Below are 6,000 nucleotides of genomic sequence, written 5' to 3'. Positions count from 1 at the left end.
TGTGTAAGTGTGTTGAGATGCTACATGATGAATTTGTAGTAAAAAAAAAAAAAACGATTTGATTAAGCTGGAAATGAAGAGAAAAGCATTAGATGTTTTCTATCTTAGAGGAACATGGATAGAAAGTCGTTTATATTGTGTCGCTTTAATTTCTAGAGATGAAGATGAGGAATAGAACTGTTTGACTTAAGATAACATCCATTAGATTCAGTTTAACTCATAGTTATAGCTATATGAATACAAGAACGTATAGATAGAAGCAATTTATTTTACAATTCTTGAAGTACAAACAAGTCAAGTGAAATCAATGTATATGAGATCCGGGGGTGTTACATTGAGTGGTATCAGAGCCTGGATTTGGTTGGAGTGATAAGGTGTAGGATTTTAGATGAATGGTAATGTACCTGAGTGTTTAGACATGATTGTCCATGTAAATTGGGACAATTATTACTTTGGGCAGTTAGTTTTATGACTGTGTGGTTTGAGTAACGTGGGAATATTACGTTACTTTTAACTAATAGCATAAATCTCTAACTCCTGATGTGGGTAATGTGCAGAAAGTTTAGGAGGAAGATGGTGCGATCGAGGAGCTCGTCTCCACCGAGGAGAGAAGCGACTAAGTCGGGGGCGGCTGCATTAGGGGCAGGGCTGAGGATGGAGGATGTGTTGTAAGCCTTGGTTTCTTTGGGGAATTTGGTGGAGAGACAGGCCCAAATTCCACTGCAACAACCACCTCTGCCACCACCCCAACAGCCACTTCCGGCGAAGCATCGTACCTAGGGATTGGTAGAGCAGTTCTTAAAATTAAAGCCACCAAAATTCTCGGGAATGGGACGTCCCAAGGAAGTGGAGCCATTGATTGATAGCATGGAAGGAATTTTCAAATTGCTTGGTTGCAATGACCAAGACAAGATAACACTTGCTGAATATCAGTTGGAAGGGAATGCCATGTATTGGTGGAGAGCATCGAAGGATACCATATTTCCAATAGGTATGGAAATGGTATGGGATGAGTTCGTGAAAGCTTTCTACAAGAAACATTTTTCTGAGTGTACAAAGGATCGAAAGATTACTGAGTTTGTCCAAATGAGTCAAGAGGGACTAACTGTGGATTAATACGAGGGAAAATTGTCAGAACTTTCTAGGTATGCTCCTAAATTGATTGAGGATCCCAAGGATAAAGCAAAGAGGTTTCTGAATGGCCTAAGGACTAATATTAGGAAGCAGTTAGTGCCTTTAGATATAAGAGACTATAATGAAGGGTATGCTCGAGTCCAATGGGTCGAGCAAGAACTCATAGAGAGCAGATGGAGGATAGGGAAAAGGTCAGATTGGGGCTGCAAGGAGTCATAAGGAATGTGCGTAGCGGTAAGTGACCTTTTCCATCTCGGGATACACCTTGGAGTTCCAAGAAGAGGCCCGCTTATGGAAGTTCTAGAGGGACAAGTAAGGGACAATACGTGAATCGGGCTATATTTCAGAACTACTTATGTCAACGATGTAACCGGCGCCATGGACTAGGGCCTTGCCTCGATCCCTTGAGATGTTTTAAGTGTGGACAGGAGGGTCATTTCAAAAGAGAATGTCCCCAAGGGAGACAACAAGCCAACAATAATCAGTTGCTTCATGCGCTGCCACGCCCGAGGGGAACACTTCCACCAGGGAGGACGCAAAGACCGGCAGCAAAAGGAAAAGTGTACGCAATGACTCAGGAGGAAGCGGAAGATTCCGAGACCGTTATCACAGGTACGATTTCCTTGAATGATCAAAAGGCTTATGCATTATTTGATCCGGGCGCAACCCATTCCTTTATTGCTGAAAGATATAGGCGATTACATAATCTAGAAGTGACACCTCTCGTAACACCTCTCAGTGTTTCCACACCATTAAGGGATGAAATATTGTCTACATTAATTTGTGAAAATTGTGAAATTTCAATAGGAGAAGGACACATTCTATTAATTTGGTAGAAATAGGTATGTATGACTATGACACCATTATCGGCATGGACTGGCTCAATAAGTAGCGAGCCATTGTAGATTGTTATAGAAAGATGATTCAGTTTAACCTCTCTGATGAACCTAATTATGAGTTCCTAGGAAACAAACTGACTCTTTCTATGACTTTTATTTCGGCAATGGAAGCACATAGACTCTTAGATGAGGGATGTCAAGGATATTTAGCGATGGTTAAGGATCAGGAAAAGGAAGAGGTGAAGCTAGAGGAAATTAGTGTAATATGTGAATTTCCTGATGTATTTCCAAAAGAACTCCTTGGATTACCCCCAGACCGAGAGGTTGAGTTTGCTATTGAAATACTTCCAGGGACAAAACCTGTATCAAAAGCTCCATATCGGATGTCTTTGGCATAATTGAAGGAGCTAAAAATCTAGTTGCAAGAATTATCGGATAAAGGATTTATAAAACTGAGTGTATCTCCGTGGTGGGCACCAGTCTTGTTTGTGAAAAAGAAGGATGGATCAATGCGTCTTTGCATTGATTATAGGAAATTGAACCAAGTTACAGTTAAGAATAAATACCCCTACCAAGAATTGATTATCTATTTGATCAACTAGCTGGTAGTTCGGTCTTTTCAAAAATTGACTTGAGGTCTGGGTACCATCAATTAAGAGTTAGAGAGGAAGATGTTCCCAAAACAGCTTTTAGGACTTGGTATGAACACTATAAATTTCTAGTTATGCCATTTGGTTTGACCAATGCGCGTGCTGCTTTCATGGATCTGATGAACATGATATTTATATCTTATCTGGATCAATTTGTGATTGTTTTTATAGATGACATTTTGGTATATTCAAAAGGGTCAGAAGAGCACAAGGAACACCTATGAATCGTGCTACAGACCCTTAGAGAACACAAATTATATGCCAAATTTAGTAAATGTGAGTTTTGGTTAGACCAAGTAGCATTTTTGGGTCATGTGGTGTCGGAAAATGTGGTGTTGGAAAAAGGATTAACAGTGGACCCAGCGAAGATTGAGACCATAATTGAATGGCCAAGACCCACTACACTAACGGAGATTTGGAGTTTCTTAGGGCTTGCAGGGTATTATCGAAGGTTCATAGAAGGATTCTCACAACTCATAAGTCCCTTGACCCACTTGACTAAGAAGAGTGTGAAATTTGAATGGAATGATAAGTGTGAACAAAGTTTTCATGAACTTAAAAGGAGATTGACCTCAGCACCAATTTTAACCCTACCTTCAGGATCTGGTGGATTCACAGTGTATAGTGATGCTTCCCACCAAGGACTCAGTTGTGTCTTGATGCAACATGAAAAGGTCATAGCTTATGCTTCGAGACAACTGAAACCTTATGAAAAGAATTATCCTACCCATGATTTAGAGTTGGCTGCGATTATTCTCGCATTAAAAATCTGGAGACATTATTTATATGGAGAGAAATTTAAAATTTACATCGATCATAAAAGTTTGAAATATTTATTTTTGCAAAAAGAGTTAAATATGAGGCAAAGAAGATGGATGGAGTTATTTAAGGATTATGATTGTGAGATAGTGTACCATCCAGGAAAAGCTAATAAAGTGGCAGATGCCCTTAATCGTAAGTCAGCTGTGAGTATGACAAATTTGAGGGTGAAAGAATGGAATCTTTTGAAAACCATTGCCAATTTTGAATTTAGATTAGAGGTAGATCACCTTTTTGGTGTGTTGGCAACTTTGAGGATTGAACCGTGGGTGATCCAAAGAATACAGATCCTACAACAGTCGGACTTGAGACTGTTAAAAATTCTGGATGAAGTGCAAAGTGGAAGTAGGGAGGAATTTTAGTTGTCTGAGGACGGAATTGTCAAATATCGAGGACATCTTTATGTGCCAAAAGATAAGGAACTTAGGAGGGAGATATTGTTAGAGGCACATAAGAGTGCTTATAGCATCCACCCCGGAGGTACGCAAATGTACCAAAATTTGCGGCAACACTACAAGTGGAATGGTATGAAAATGACATCGCTAGATTTGTTTCTCAGTGCCTGACTTGTTAACAAGTGAAAGCTAAGCATCAAAAGCCTACTAGGCTATTGAAACCCCTAGATATTCCAAAATGGAAATGGGAGCATGTTACTATGAACTTTGTGCAGGGACTCCCAAGGACCTCCAGTGGACATGATTCAATATGGGTAGTAGTGGATCCTCTGACTAAATATGCTCACTTTATAGCAGTTCGAACAGATTATTCGATTGATAAGTACGCAGAAATGTATGTGAGACAAATTGTCCGTCTACACAGTGTTCCCGTGACTATCACTTCTAATCGGGACCCAAGATTTATCTCGAAACTTTGGTGGAGCTTACAAGTTGCTTTAGGGACTAAGCTCCAGTTTAGTACAGCTTTTCATTCTTAGACTGACGGACAATCTGAAAGGATAATCCAAATTTTGGAAGACATGCTAAGAGCCTGTGTATTGGATTTTAAAGAAAACTGGGATGAAAAATTACCTTTGGCGGAATTTGTTTATAATAATAGTTTTCAGCAAAGTATTCGAGCTACCCCATTTGAGGCACTGTATGGAAGAGCCTGTAGAACTTCGGTATGCTGGAATGAGGTAGGCGAGTGAAGATTAACCGGACACAAATTAGTCCAAGTTACAGTAGATGCTATGAAAACTATTAAGGAGCCATTAAGGACTGCCCAAAATCAACAAAAAAGTTATGCAGACAAACGCAGGAGGCCTTTGGAATTTGTTGTGGGAGATAAAGTTTTTCTCAAAGTCTCACCGGTTAAAGGCGTGTCGAGATTTGGTAAAAAGGGCAAGTTGAGTCCACGTTTTATTGGACCATTTGAAATACTTGATAAGGTTGGGGAAGTAGCCTACAGATTAGCATTACCCCCAAAGTTAGCAAGCATACACATGTGTTTCATGTTTCCATGTTAAGAAAATATCATCCCGACCCTACTCATGTATTGGACTATGAGACCATTGAGGTGGATCAAAATGTGAATTATACGGAAGAGCTCGTACAAATTTTGAACCGAAGAGACCAAGTGTTGAGGAGGAAAGTGATCCCACTAGTTAAGGTGTTATGGCGACATCATGGCCTTGAAGAAATGACATGGGAAAGAGAAGAAGAAATCCGTCAACGATACCCACATTTGTTTAGTTAAAGTCTAATTTCGAGGATGAAATTTTCTAAGGGGGAAGATTTGTGACATTTAATTTCCTCTTTCGTTTTTCGTTGGTTAAATTAAGCATAGTTGAGTAAAAAAAATATAATAATAATAATAATAATAATAATAATAATAATAATAATAATAATAATAATAATAATAAAAAAAAAATAATAATAATAATAACAATCTAGTGAAGACTCACTTCATGCGTGGAAGTGGGGGATTCATTTTTGAGAATAAAATTTCTTCTCTGTCCACGTTGCGGCCGTGTGTTACTAAAGTGAAGGGGGGGGCGCACGACGTCCTCTAGCCACGAAGGAGCGGCGTTCTTTTCCTTCTTCAAAAAAAAAAAAAAAAAACAGAAACCCACCATCTTCCTTTCCTCCCACTTCCGTTCGTCTCCACCGAGCCCGACCCCATCTCGGCCTCTCATGACCGGCGCCTCCATCTAGTAGTAGAATCGTCGCAACTCAGTTCTGATCGGAGCTTTGTTGCCGGCTGCGAAACCTTAGCCGCCCAACACCTCCTTCCCATTCCATCGGCGAAGGATCCAGGCAAGTGGAGCTATTCTTGTAGTCTCGCGTTCATAAATTTACTCGCTTGGTGCTGCATGTTGGTTTAGGGCTGGGTAGCTGCGATGAGGGCGCAAGGGACGGCTGGTAAAGCTTTATCCATGGTTGGGATCGGTAGTCGGTGAATCCGGTTGCTGTCCGGTTGTGACGAGGTGTTGCTCTTGGAGTCTCATCTATATGGGTAAACCAGAGGGAGACGTTCGTGTGTGCGTCCGTTCTCTGTTCCTTTTTTTTTGTTACACGTTTCTTCAACTCCATTTTCTGGGTTCGACCTTCCTTGAGCAG

Source organism: Eucalyptus grandis, chromosome 6 (assembly GCF_016545825.1).
Source record: "Eucalyptus grandis isolate ANBG69807.140 chromosome 6, ASM1654582v1, whole genome shotgun sequence".
NCBI lineage: Eukaryota > Viridiplantae > Streptophyta > Magnoliopsida > Myrtales > Myrtaceae > Eucalyptus > Eucalyptus grandis.
The sequence above is the reverse complement of the archived record's forward strand: the minus strand, read 5'-3'. Positions refer to the sequence as shown.